The sequence below is a fragment of the Balaenoptera acutorostrata genome, chromosome 11 (genome assembly GCF_949987535.1).
Source record: "Balaenoptera acutorostrata chromosome 11, mBalAcu1.1, whole genome shotgun sequence".
NCBI lineage: Eukaryota > Metazoa > Chordata > Mammalia > Artiodactyla > Balaenopteridae > Balaenoptera > Balaenoptera acutorostrata.
In genome coordinates, this window is record NC_080074.1 from 9,574,716 (window position 1) to 9,589,673 (window position 14,958).

The 14,958-nt window shown below is 44.1% G+C and overlaps 1 long non-coding RNA gene across 1 annotated transcript; it reads left to right on the plus strand.

Moving 5' to 3' along the window:
* The first annotated feature begins 30 nt into the window (after window positions 1–30).
* LOC103015805 (uncharacterized) lies at window positions 31–14,486 on the plus strand. Its single transcript, XR_451647.2, has 3 exons — window positions 31–443; window positions 10,990–11,094; window positions 13,561–14,486. It is a non-coding gene; the product is annotated as an uncharacterized LOC103015805 (long non-coding RNA).
* Window positions 14,487–14,958: the final 472 nt, after the last annotated feature.

Below are 14,958 nucleotides of genomic sequence, written 5' to 3' on the forward strand. Positions count from 1 at the left end.
GCGGCGCGGGCGGGGGGGTCGCGCGCGCCCTCGATCGTGGGGATGCGGGTGCTGCGGCGCCGGCGGAGGGCGCGCTCGTCACTGGCTTGGTGACCTCTTTGCTGAGTAGGGGGGACGGGGGTGGGGTGCAGTAAATGCAGGTCTTGTCCCCGCCCCCGGGTGGCGGGTCTGCTGGGCCGCCCTACCCCCTCCGAGCCTACGGCCCTGGATGAAACCACCTTCGTGACATTTTTGCTGGTTTCTTGTCGCTCTGTCTGCCCCCAATATAGTGAGCGGACAGAGGCCGCGTTTGTACTCCTCATGGGGTGCATGGGACACAGTAGGTGCCGCAGGACTTCTCGAATGAATGAACCACGAATGAATAACCCTTCTCTCAGAGCCTTCTAAAGCACAGCCCCACCGCCCCGGAGGACCTTTCCACCCTGTTTTTACGCTGACGTCACGTGAGTCCCCGTGTCTGCGCACCCCCAACCCCCAGCCTGGAGGGGTCCGAGGTACCTGACTCAGAGGCAGAGACTGAGGAAGGGCAATTGATTCTTTATGAGACACTCTCACCCCCACCCCACCAGCACGCTACCCTTTTCCTTAATCCACTAATTAATTATGTAGTTATTTGTTCATTGTCCTCCTCTGCTAGTCTGCGAATTTTGTCTGACTTGTTCACTGCGGTAGCCAAGGGCCTGGCACACAGTAGGTGCTCAGTAAACAGACCCTAATCCCCATCACCCCATCACTGCTTGACCTAGAGCTCCAGCTTTCATGGAAACCGAGGCTGGATGGAGGAGTGCTCGCTGCAGTGAGAATGACTGCCTTCCAGGTCTGGCTCTTAGCATGACCTGTAGTCCCTAGGGCCTCATGTCTCCACTGGTTCCAGGAGGCTGTTGGATAAGGATGTCTATCTGCAGGGGCCTTTGCTGTCCTGGTGATCACAGAACATGCTGCATACTGTGATGACAGGACACCAGATCCGTGCGGAGGAAATGTGGTGGGTGTGAGGCCACCCCTTATAAACATTCCATAGACAAATGTCCATCTTAGGCTCTGTTTAGTGAGTGTTAACTCAGCACCAGGCCCTGAGCTAAGGGCTTTACATACGTTATCCCATTTAATACAGCAATCATATTCTATGATTATATGAAACTTCTAGAAGCAAACAGAAATTTTTTGTGACTTTGGGTTAGGCAAAGAGTTCTTAGATACGATACCAAGAGCATGATCCATAAAAGAAAATCGATAAATTGAACTTCGTCAGAATTAGGAACACTCATCTGGGGACTTCCCTGGTGGTCCAGTGGTTAAGGCTCCACGCTCCCAATGCAGGGGGCTGGGGTTCGATCCCTGGTCAGGGAACTAGATCCCACATGCCACAACTAAAAGAGCCCGCATGCTGCAACTAAAAGATCCCACACGCCACAACAAAGATCCAGCACGTGGCAACGAACATCCCGCGTGCCACAGCTAAGACCCGGCACAGCCAAATAAATAAATAAATAAATATTTTTTAAAAAAACCACTCACCAAAGACCTTGTTAAAAGACTAAATGAAAAGGCAAACCACAGTCTGGGAGAAAATATTTGCGAAGCACATTTCGGACAAAGGATTTGCATCCCAAATATATAAAGGACTCTAAAAAGTCAATAATAAGATAAACAACCCATTTTTTAAAAAATGAGCAAAAGATTTGAACAGACACACTTCACCAGAGAAGATATACAGATGGCAACTAAGCACATGAAAAGATGCTCAACATCATTAGTAATTAGGGAAATGCAAATTAAAATCAATGAGATACTTCCACACACCTATTAAAATGGCTAATGTTTTAAAAATTTGACAATTTAGGGCTTCCCTGGTGGTGCAGTGGTTAAGAATTCGCCTGCCAATGCAGGGGACATGGGTTCGAGCCCCGGTCTGGGAAGATCCCACATGCCACAGAGCAACTAAGCCCGTGAGCCACAACTACTGAGCCCGCGTGCCACAACTACTGAAGCCCACACGCATAGAGCCTGTGCTCTGCAACAAGAGAAGCCACTGCAATGAGAAGCCCGTGCACCGCAACAAAGAGTAGCCCCCGCTCACCGCAACTAGAGAAAAGCCCTCGCGCAGCAACGAAGACTCAACGCAGCCAAAAATAATAAATAAATTAATTAATTAAATTGAATAAAAATTTGACAGTTTTGAGTGTTAATGAGTATTTAGAACAACTAGAACTCTTGTACATTGCTGATGAAAATACAAAATAGTACAGCCACTTAGGAAAACAATCTAGCAGCTTCTTATGGCGGTAACTATACATTTGCCATATGACCTTGCAACCCCTCTCCTAGGTATTGACCCTAGAGAAACGAGAAGTTACGTTCACACAAAACCCTGTACAGGAATTTTTATGGCAGTTTCATTGGGAATAGCTGAAATCTGGAAACAACCCAAATGTCCCTCAGCTGTAGATTGTATAAAAAAAATTGTGGAACATTCATACAATGGAATACTACTCAGGAATCAAAAGGAATGAACAACTGATACACTCAACCACAAGAGACTACAGACTGCACGACTTCCTTAACATGACATCCTTACAAAAGCAAAACTATAGGAACAAAAAACAGACCAGTGGTTGCCAGGGGCTAGGAGTGAGGTTGGGGTGTGCGTGAGTGTGTGTGTGTAGGATTTACTACTAAGAAGCACAGGGAAACTTGGGGGGATGATGGAACCATTCTATATCATGTTTGTGGTGATAATTATACAATTGACTATATATGTTTGTCAAAATTTGCAAAAATGTCCATAAAAGTGTGACTTTTGTATTGAAGTTATACCTAATTTTTTTTTTAATGGAGAAAAAGGTGCAAGGGTGATGGGCTGAATCAGTGAGTAATATTCAGATCAGTGAGTCATGTTCATTCATTTATTCATTCAATAAATATTTATTTGAAGCCCACCATGCATTAGACTTTGTGCTAAGCATAGGGCCATAAGAGTGAAGAATTTAGAGACTGTCCCTAGACCTTCCAGCACTAAGGTTTGATCACACTAATGAATTAAATCTCAGAAAGGGTAGTGTTCAGGAACCTGAGCTTCAGACTGAGATATTCTTGGGTGGACGTCCTGGCTCCCACCACCCTTCACTCACTGTGTGACCTTGGGCAAATGGCTTCACCTCTCTGTGCCTGTTTCCTCATCTGAAAAATGAAAATAAGCATAGTACCTACCTTTGAGGATTATTGACAGGATTAAAGGAGAAAACTCACAGAATGTGCTTAGAATCGCGCTTGATACAAAGAATGAGCTCAGTAAACGTTAGTGAGCTACCCATCCCCGTTGGTCTTCAGGGTAGCTGTGTACAACAGGGTATATAGGCACTTTCTTAGAAACACAAAGCTATAAATGGTGGGTAGCTTCCCAACTCACCCAAGAACCTCTACTTTTTAACTATCATTGCAGGTCATAGAAACCTCCTCTTCTATTGTCTGTATTTATGTGTTCTGCATTAGCGGCAAGGCCAAAGGAGGAAGTCAGGCTGTCCTTTGTAGGTCAAGCTTTTGCAAACCCAGAGCTGCCTGGATCATGCCTTGTACTGCCTGGTCATTCAAGTTCCCAGCCCAGGCTGAGCTGTAACTCGCCTTTGTTCCTTCTCTCCTGCCCCCTGGAGGCCGCTTTGGTATGGAAGGTGTTTGGTCTGTTTTTTGCGAGCGTGGAGTTACCTGGGCAAATGGGCAATGCATTCATTGTATTTGAGTGCATGAGCCACAGCATAATGATAACGTTAAAAATTTGCCAAAGGTACCTTTCTGGAGAGCTGTTTGGCAGTGTGTTTCAATTGAATAAAGAATGTGCCGTTTGATACAGAAATCCCATTCTTTTCCCAAGGAAGGGATGTAGGAAGTACACACAGATCTAGTTAGCTCTAAGACCGGGTTGCACATTCACCTAGTCATTTGTTCAATATATCTGTAACACCACTGTGCACCAGGTCATTGAAGACTCTTGGGATCCAACAGTGACATAGTACGTGGTCTCTTTGACACTCCTCCCACAGAGAGGTGGAGTCTATGTCTCCTCCCCTTGAATATGGGCAGGCTTGTGATTCGTTGATCAATAGGATGGCCTTGTGCCCTTTTCCTGGCCCAGGCCTTAAGAAAATATCAGCTTTCACATTCCACCTCTTGAAACACTCAGCCCTGAGCTGTCACGTAAGAAGTCTGACTATGTTGACACCACTGAGACATCATGTCCATACTCAGGTCAAGAATCCCAGCTGAGGGAATTCCCTGGCAGTCCAGTGGTTACGACTCAGCACTTTCCCAGCTGAGCCCATCCCTCCAGCCATCACCACCACTGTCCTGAACCCTCCAGACTGATCATGTACCAGCTGAATGCCACAGAGCAGAAATACGAGCTGGGGAGAGGGCTGAAGTCATGGATACTTGAGCTCTGCATCCAAGTAGCCACTGAAGCTTTGGCTTTTATAGGATAACAGAGATTAAAACTTTCCAAAAGAGACAGAACCTGAGCCAGGCTCTTGCCTGAAGTCAGCAACAGGGGTGGCACTCCATCACTGGGAAAGGAAGCAAAGAATAGAACTGCAGGGGATTCTTGCCTGGGACTCTGACTTAAGAAAGTGATGGGTCCAGGAAGGGAGGACAAAGATTTAGCTTGCCACCGAATGCTGAAGCAAGCCTCCCACTGCAACCCCAAACAAGGCGTCCCCAGTATGTCCATAGGAAAGAGCCCTAACACATCATTGTGAGAGCTGCAGAGATTTAAAATAATAATACCAATATAGCAAGAGAATATTGTGAACTTTATGCCAATAAAATTTGAAAATAAAGAAAAATGGACAATTGCCTATGTATTTATAGAAAAATATAGTTTACCAAAACTGATTCAACAAGACATAGAAAAATCTATGTAGTCCTATAACCATTAAAGAAGCTGAAACAGTGGCTAAAAAATCTAGTTACAAATAAAATACAAGGCCCAGATAATTTTATGAGTGAATTTTAACAATCACCCAAAAAAGATGATTTCATTTTCACACAAATTCTTTTAGAGTGAAAAAGTGGGTATACTTATTTTATTCTATGAAGTTAGAATACTTTGACATCAAAATCAGAGAAAGATAATACTAGAAAGGAAAAGCTCAGGCCAGTCTCATTCATGAATATCATTGCAAAGAGTGCTGAGAAAATATTAGCAAACCTAATCCTGCAATGCATAAAATGGTAATACATCATGAGCAAGTTGGTTTTATCCTAGGAATGCAAACTTGGTTCATTTTTAGGGAATCAATAAATGTAATTTTTCATATAAACAGATTAAAAGGTAAAAACTACATGATCATCTCAATAGATGCATTAAAACTATTCAAAATCAATACCCGTTCAATATAAAATCTCTTACCAAACTAAAAATACAACATCCTTAACTTAAGATTATCTACAAAAGTCCTACAGGACGAGTATACTTTTTAAAAAAATTTATTTATTTTATTTATTTATGTTTTTGGGCTGCGTTGGGTCTTCATTGCTGCGCACAGGCTTTCTCTAGTTGCAGCGAGTGGGGGTTACTTTTCGTTGTGGTGCGCGGGCTTCTCATTGTCGTGGCTTCTCTTGTTGCAGAGCATGGGCTCTAGGCACGTGGGCTTCATTAGTTGTGGCGCTCGGGCTCAGTAGTTGTGGCTTGCAGGCTCTAGAGCACAGGCTCAGCAGTTGTGGTGCACGGGCTTAGTTGCTCCACGGCATGTGGCATCTTCCCGGACCAGGGATTGAACCCGTGTCCCCTGCATTGGCAGGTGGATTCTTAACCACTGAGCCACCAGGGAAGCCCCAGGATGAGTATACTTAATAGATGAAGCATTAAAAGCATTCCTTTAAAAAAAAAAAAAGCATTCCTTTTAAAAATTAGAGAAAAAACAAGAATACCAGCCATCACTATATTCAACATTGCTCTAGAGATCATAGCCAGCACAGTGAGACAAGGAAAAACTATATATAAGGTACAAAGATTAGAAAGAAATATTTATTATTTCCAGGTGATATAATTGCTGTACATAGAAAACTGTAAAGAATGTACAGTCAAATTATTAGAATTGATTAGAGTTTAGTAAGTATGCTGGCTAGAAAATCAAAATACCAAAAGCAATTGTATTTTTATATTCCCACAGCCAATACTTAGAAAATGTAAAATTTAAAAGGGAGCCATTTATAATGTATTTTTTAAAAATCTAGGGGTAATTTTAAAAGGGGGGGTGTGGGGACGTCCCTGGTGGTCCAGTGGGTAAGACTCCATGCTCCCAATGCAGGGGGCCCAGGTTTGATCCCTGGTTGGGGAACTAGATCGTGTATGCATGCCGCAACTAAGAAGTCCACATGCCACAACTAAAAGATCCTGCGTGCCACAACGAAGATCCCACGTGCCGCAACTAAGACCCAGCGCAGCCAAAATAAGTAAATAAATAAATAAATAGTTTTAAAATAAAAATAAAACCTAAGCCCTAACACAGTGACCCCTACATACAAACCTTCAAGTTGTGAACTTTAAAAGATGCGAACGTGCCCCTGTGTACCAGCTGTTGTACGGTACCACTGTACTTTTCAAGGTACTGTGCTGTAAGATTAAAATTGTTTTCTTTATGTTTTGTGTTTGTTTTTTATTTATTATTTGTGTGAAAAGTATTATAAACCTATTATAGTACAATACTATATAGCCAATTGTGTTAGTTGGGTACCTAGGCTAGCTTTGTTGGACTTAACGAACAAATTGGACTTACAAACACGCTCTCGGATGGGACCTCATTCGTATGTAGGGGACTTACTGTAAAGAAGACCTAAGAAAATGGAGATGTATTCCAAGATAATCAGGTATGAATACTTAATATTATAAAGATCTCAATTCTTCCCAAATTGATCTACAGAGTCAGTGTAATTCCAATTCAAATGTCAATAAGCTTTTTAGTGGAACTTGATACGCTGATTCTAAAATGTTTATGGAAGAACAAAGGGCCAAGAATTGGTAAAACAGTCTGAGGAAGAAGGGCAAGCCCTATTGGACAGGTAGGGCAGCTGTAAAGGTTTATTATAAAGCTAAAGTAAGGCGGTAGACAGAAAGAACAATGGAACAGAATACAGAGCCCAGAAATAGAACAGTGAACATATGGAAGTGTGTTATACAGCAGAAGTGACACTGCAAACAGAAGGATAGGCCATTCAGTAAGTAAGTAGTAGCTGGGAAGAATGGCTGTCCACATGGGGGGAAAATGAGCTTGGGTTCCTACCTCACATCATTCCCACAAGTTAATTCCACATGCTGGTTGCAAGTACCATCAGTGCAAATCAAAAGCCCCAGCGGGTGTGGCAGTTGTGAAAACAGGTGTGGACGGGCCGCAGGAGTCACTTACCCACCCCTCCCCTCCAAAGCAGCAACCCAGGGATGACAGCTGGGAGACGGCCTCCTCCCAAAGCCCCTTCACCCTAAGCGTTTTCAGGTAAAACCATAGTAAAGTGGGAGGTAGTGTCAGCAAGAGGGGGTGCTTGGCTGTCTTGTGGAGCCAGGAGCTCTCTGCCCCAGGGCTCACCCTCCCCTCTACTTCAATTTCCTGGGACAAACACACACTAGAAACTGCCCTTTTTCTTTTCTTTTTTTTTTTTTTTTTTAATTTATTTAATTTATTTATTTATTTTTGGCTGTGTTGGGTCTTCGTTGCTGCGCGCGGACTTTCTCTAGTTGAGGCGGGCGGGGGCTACTCTTCGTTGCGGTGCGCGGGCTTCTCATTGCAGTGGCTTCTCTCATTGTGGAGCACGGGCTCTAGGCGCGCAGGCTTCAGTAGTTGCGGCACGAGGGCTCAGTAGTTGTGGCTCACGGGCTCTAGAGCACAGGCTCAGTAGTTGTGGCACACGAGCTTAGTTGCTCCGCGGCATGTGGGATCTTCCCGGACCAGGGATCGAACCCGTGTCCCCTGCATTGGCAGGCAGATTCTCAACCACTGCGCCACCGGGGAAGCCCGAAACTGCCCTTTTTCTTTTCCCAATACACATTACCAGATTGAATAGTTGAAATCCTTGTGGGGGAGGGTGGGGCTCAGAGGCTAAAATAACTAGATGTCTGAGTAGGACAAGTCCCTGAAAATAAACACAGTAAATTGCAGTACATATACCACTTGAAGCTGGGCTACTGGTAAAAACAAACCAAGAATATAAAATAGGCCTGACACAGAGCTAAGGGATGATATTAATGATATAAATGAGGAACAAGAAATAATCAAAGTGAATCCAGCAGAAGTATTTCATTTTATTTTATTTTTTGGCCGCACTACATGGCTTGTGGGATCTCAGTTCCCTGACCAGGATTGAACCTGGGCTACGGCACTGAAGGCCCAGAATCTTAACCACTAAGTCACCAGGGAACTCCCTTGAAGTACTGAATGAAAAATATAAATGTTGAAATAAAGAACACAGCATGGATACAGCTGAAGAATGAATTAGTGAGGTGGATGATCAGAGTGATTAAATGCCTTGGTATAGTTTACTGATGGCTAGAGTGCCCTGTTGTTTGGTCAAACATTAGTCTAGATGTTGCTGTGCAAGTATTTTGTAGATGTAATTAACACATAATCATTTGACTAAGTAAAGGAGATTATCCTCAATAATATGGGTGGGCTTCATCTCATCAGGTAAAGGCCTGAATGCTTCCCAGAGTGGAAGGAATTCAAACTCCAGATTACAACATCAACCCCTTTCTGAGTTTCCAGGCTGCTGGCCAGCCCTACAAATTTCAGACTTGCCAGCCCCCATGATCACATGAACTAATTCCTTAAAATAAATCATACATATATTTTTTTTTGGTTCTGTTTCTCTGGAGAACTTCAACTGATACAACTAGGTTGTAAAAATCTCGCCATCATAGAAGTCCCTTTACCCTCCCTGCTCTATGTTGTACTTGTCATATGTGTCACCTCTACATACACTGCAAACGTCATCTGTGGGAGTTGCAATAAATTTAGAGGAGCTGAAGGGGAGAGCTTGAGAAGGGGCGGGGGAAAGTGGAGGCCAGAGAGGCATGATTTGTCTGTTTCCTCATGATGACACCTATGTGAAACATTTGGACGTTCGTAGTTCACATATGATGTCATGCACTTCACCGTGCACCCCACTGGGAGGGACATGATGCCAAGTTGTCCTACTATGTGCTGCTGGCTTAAAGTGTGACCATCAGTCTCCCTGATGTGGAAGTGCACTTTTCCTTGGTTATTAATAAGTAATCTGTAGCTGATACTTCACATGACTAGCCTGTTTCCCAGCTGTGTTTCACTCAATGGTTTTAACGTCTCTTGACGATCCTTGCCTGATTCAATTAGGGATTACAAAGGGGTGATTTTTCTATTTTTATTCTGTATTTATTAGCAGAGCTGTTATCTGGTGTTTTGTTTTTTAACAACATAGTAGTAGATTTTGGTTGGTTGGATTAGAAACACAGCTCATCTAGAATCCTAAAGGTAAGTGCAAGGGGCCTGGGACCATCCATTAAAGAGATTCTGGTCCAACCCCCTCATTTTCCAGAGACGGGAAGGGATTTGCTCAAAGGCTCCCAACAAGAGCTTTGTAATGTCCTACAGGAGCTTTTTGGTGCACAGCAAAGACTTACACAATTACTAGGATTTTAAGCTTAAATGATTTGCCCAAACTTTCCCTAGCTGAGTGCACTGTGCCACCAGGGAAGTCCCTAGTTTTTAAATAAATAGGATTATAGCATTTGGACTATTCCATGAATTGCTTTTTTTATTTTAACTTGATGTGTTTTGAAAGTCTTCTCACGTCACTATATATAGATCTACCTAATTCTGATTAACAGGCTGTAAACTATTTCACTGTACAGAAATATCATTGAAGGAAACCAGAATATGTCACCCCCAAATATGCCTCTTTGACATAAGAATTCTTTTGAGCTGAAGGCAATTAAGAAGTAGCAAATACAGGGGCTTCCTTGGTGGCGCAGTGGTTGAGAATCCTCCTGACAATGCAGGGGACATGGGTTCGAGCCCTGGTCCGGGAAGATCCCACATGCTGCGGAGCAACTAAGCCCGTGAACCACAACTACTGAGCCTGCGCTCTAGAGCCCGTGAGCCACAACTACTGAGCCCGTGAGGCACACCTACTGAGCCCGCATGCCACAACTACTGAAGCCCACGTGCCACAACTACTGAAGCCTGCGCGTCTAGAGCCCGTGCTCGGCAACAAGAGAAGCCACCGCAATGAGAAGCCCTCGCACCGCAACGAAGAGTAGCCCCTGCTCGCGGCAACTAGAGAAAGCCCGCGCACAGTAACGGAAGACTCAACGCAGCCAAAAATAAATAAATAAATAAAATCTATTAAAACTAAGAAAAAAAAATTTTTTTTAAAGTAGCAAATACAGGAAAAGCTCTCTTTCCCCTCCCCTTTTCTAGGGTATAAAATTTCCTTTCCTGGAGACAACTCTAGACTCTTATTAGCCCAGAGACAGCACCAGAGGAATCTGAAAACGAACTGTATTCCATTCGTTTCCCCCCATGTATCTACTTCCCCACAATTTGCCACCCTTGGAAGCTTAAACCCACTTCCTTTGTCCCGGCATTCTTCTACAGTCGTGTGGTTCTTTATTGCAGCTGCAAGATAAGCCCAAGGTTTAGCCACTCCTTTGAGTTACTCATGGGTTTCTCCCATGTGTATATACTATATAAATGTTAATAAACTTCTGTTCGTTTTTCTCTTGTTAATCAGTCATATGTTATAGAGCCCCAGCCAAGAACCTAGAAGCGTAGAAGGAAAAATAATTTTTTCATCCCCTACAATCATCGTGGTAATAATAATAATTATTGTTCTTTGTTCACCTCAAGTGCAAACTGCCGGGTTCATTGGTCTCCTCAGCTCACAACACATTACAGTCTCCAGACTCGGTCAAAAGCCCTCTCCTGTCTCCTCTAATTTCTTGCCTTTTCCCCTGACCCTCACTCCCAGGCCCTTCATCACAACAGTTTCTAAAGAGAGGTTCTCAAACGCTGGAGTGTAACAGCCTCCCCGGGAGAGCTAAGAAAGAACACGGAACCCCAGCTTTGCTGACAGGTATGGCCTGGGCCTTTGTGTTTCTACCTTGTTCCCCCTTGTAAATTAAGTATGGATGCATTTGTGTTTGTGTTTTTAAACAGTATTCATGGCATTGGGCTAAACATCTTACTGTTTCTTCCCTTTTTCAACTCCACATTATGTTTTAAGGCTTCTCCACTTTATAGTAGGAGCATCGAACTTGGCAATTCCAAATGTGGTCCATCCCATTGTGTACATCCCCACATCTTATTCATCCATCCCCATAGTGGTGGCCACTGGGGCTGCCGCCACCTCCTGCTTCAATTGCACTGTTCTCATTTGCTTCAAGAACTACTGAATTAAAGTAAAGGGAAGACATACTGTATAGCACAGGGAACTCTCTTCAATATCTGTAATAACCTATAATGGAAAGGAATCTGAAAAAGAATATATATGTATAGCTGAATCGCTTTGCTGTATTACCTGAAACTAACACAACATTGTAAATCAACTATACTTCAATAAAAAAATAAAGAAAAAGAAAGGAAGATAAGGGTTTATATATCCACTTAGGGACTTCCCTGGTGGCACAGTGGTTAAGAATCCGCCTGCTAATGCAGGGGAGATGAGTTCGAGCCCTGGTCTGGGAAGATCCCACATGCCGCGGAGCAACTAAGCCCATGCGCCACAACTATTGAGCCTGTGCTCTAGAGCCCAAGGGCCACAACTACTGAGCCCATGAGCCTACAGCCCGTGCTCCGCAACAAGAGAAGACACCGCAATGAGAAACCCACACACTGCAACGACGAGTAGCCCCCGCTCGTCGCAACTAGAGAAAGCCCGCGCGCAGCAACAAAGACCCAACACAGCCAAAAATAAATAAATAAATAAATAAATTTATATACCCACTTAATAAGGGGATAGGGAGTGGGTAGAAAGGGCGTCTATGGAAGAACAAATAGAAGGTGTGACAGTTTCAGATAAAGTTGGTTTAAGCAATATTCAGGTTATGATGCTTAGTCTCCTTTCTGACCGTGAACCTCCCAGACCGTGGATTTATGGTGGCTGTATCTTTCAGGTGGTCCTGCTTAAGGCAGCAAAGACATTTAGGTAAGTTTTCTTTCTGTGGCTGCGGTTTGTTCAGATATTTTCAGCTTAAAATAATCTTAATGCCACTGGAGTGCATTTTGAATCCCCACAACTATATGGTCCACAAAACCCCAAATATTTCCTCTCTGGCCCTTTACAGAAAGCTTTTGTGGAGCCCTGGCTAATGAACCCAGGCCTTGGACCCAGACAACTTGTGCTTGAATCTGCTCTCATCACTTTCAAGTGTACCTTTCCGTGGCTCTGTTTTCCCATGTATGAGATGAGGATATGAATGGAACAGAGCTCATAGAGCTGGGAGATGAAATGGGTTAACATTTGTAAACACATAGAACAGTGCCAGGCACCTAGGAAATACTCTGCAAGTGCTAAGTATAATCTCCTTCAATGAAAAGCAATCCTTAATTTTGACATAGCTGAATACAATCATCTTCCCCTTATAATGTGTGTTTCTGGGGCCTTTTTTTTTTAATTTTGTTTTTAATTTTTTTATTGAAGTAAGTTGATTTACAATGGTGTCAATCTTTTTTTTTTTTTTTTTTGGCTGCATTGGGTTTTCGTTGCTGTGTGAGGGCTTTCTCTAGTTGCGGTGAGCGGGGGCTACTCTTCATTGCGGTGCGCGGGCTTCGCATTGCGGTGGCTTCTCTTGCTGTGGAGCATGGGCTCTAGGCGTGTGGGCTTCAGTAGTTGTGGCGCTCAGGCTCAGTAGTTGTGGCTCACGGGCTCTAGAGTGCAGGCTCTGTAGTTTTGGTGCACGGGCTTAGTTGCCCTGCAGCAGGTGGGGTCTTCCCGGACCAGGGCTCGAACCCGTGTCCCCTGCATTGGCAGGTGGGTTCTTAACCACTGCGCCACCAGGGTAGCCCTCTGGGGCGTTATATAAGAAGTCTTTCAGCATCCGTAAGTCACAAAGATTTTTCTCCCATTTTAAAAAAAGCTTTATAGTCGTACATTTCTTTAATCTACCTAAAATTTGCCTTCATATATGGCATATGTAGAAGATGCCATAGTTCTTCTCCCCCCAGTGAATCGGTTCTCCCCACACCATACATATCACTTGTCAGTCCATCTGTGCCCCATGGCCTGTGGCTCATCAATCATGGGTCCGGTCCCAATGTGCATGGAGATCTGCTTCCATGCTCTGTCTTTACTCCTTTGTCTGTACCTGTCCCGGTTCCATGCTCTTTTTATCATTAAGGCTGGAATGTGAGCACCCAGAGGGCAGGAAGCGTTGTTTTAATCACTGATTTTTCCCAAATGCCTAAATCAGTGCCTGGCACACAACAGGTGCACAAAAAATATGTGCTGAATGAGTGACTTTGTGAAATGTCTTAATGTTGGGTAAGGTGAGCTGTGATTTATTTCACCACCCCCGACTGATACGTATTTTTTATTTTTCAGGGGATTCTGTGCCCAAGAACCACACCAGGGTCTCCTCAGGTCCCTGGGAGACTTACCCCAGCACAAGTTACTCAGCCCAGGAGCCTGTAGGGCAGGACACAGAAACGCTATCGCCTCAGGGGAGATCTGCCTCCTTTTGAAAGATGGCCCCCCTCTCCCCCTCCCCTTCTCCCCCTCCTCCCCCTCCGTCCTTCCCCTCCTACAGCCCTTCCCCACCTCTCTCCAGGTGAATTGAATGAACACCAAAGGGATTCATGTCCAAATCCCCAACCCCCCAGGGCAGAACATCGCACACATTCAGAAAATAGAAAAGATTGGTTGAATGGATAACGTTGAAACCTACAACTTCATCCTCCAACTGAATTCTCTAGCCCAGTAGTTCTCAGTTTTGGCTACACTTGGAATCACCTGGAGAGCTTTTCAAAATGTCTAATGCCTGAGTCTCACCCTCAGAAACTACAGTTTGTTGTGCTGAGAGTCAGCCTGGGAATCAGAATTTCTAAAACCTCCCTGGGTGATTCTAATGTACAGCCAATGCTGAAGAATCTCTGCTTTACTCTGTCCCTGAAACCCCTCTCCACCTTTGCCAGCTGTGGGACCCTCAACCACTCTGAGCCTCAGTAATGGGCTGTAAAATGGGTATAATTAATAAGATGTACTTAGGGCCTTGCTATTTAAAGTGTGTTCCATGGACCAGGAGCCTTGGAACCCCAATCCTCCTGAATCGGAGCCCACATTCTAACAAGCTGCCTGGTGATTTGTTTGCATATTAAAGTTTGAAAAACACTGTTTCAGGAGATTTTGAAGAATGACTGAGATAGTGAATATTATAATTATATAATGAATTATATGTAATGAGTATAACGGAATCTGGTAACAGGCATTCCTTATGTGTTCGCTGAATGAATAAATGACCCCTTGATTTACATGTGATGTTCTCATTTTACAGCTGAGGAAACAATGGTTTAGTTGGCTATTAGGTTAGCTGGTCAAATTAGTAAAAGGCTGGGGGCGATGGGCATGCTGTTTGGGGGATGGCAAAAAGGGAAGTTTCCAGAGTCTTGAAGGCCAGGACACACAACTACACTTTTGGATATTCTGGGAGAAGGGGCTCCTCATCCTCATATTTCCCCCAGGGAAGAGAAATGCCTTTTTGTTAGAGAGACCCAGGATGTCCGCGCTTGGGGCTCCACTGACAATACTTACATATCCCCAAAACAAGCAGGCTCACCATTGCATTTACCCACAAATATTTATGCAGCCCTCCTCTGTGCTTGCTGCTGGACAAAACAGAAAATAGCTCCATCTCTGAAGAAGCTGATAAGTTAGAATCCACAATGCAGGATAAGATCTGAGAAGGGGGAACTTCCCTGGTGGCGCAGTGGTTAAGAATCCGCC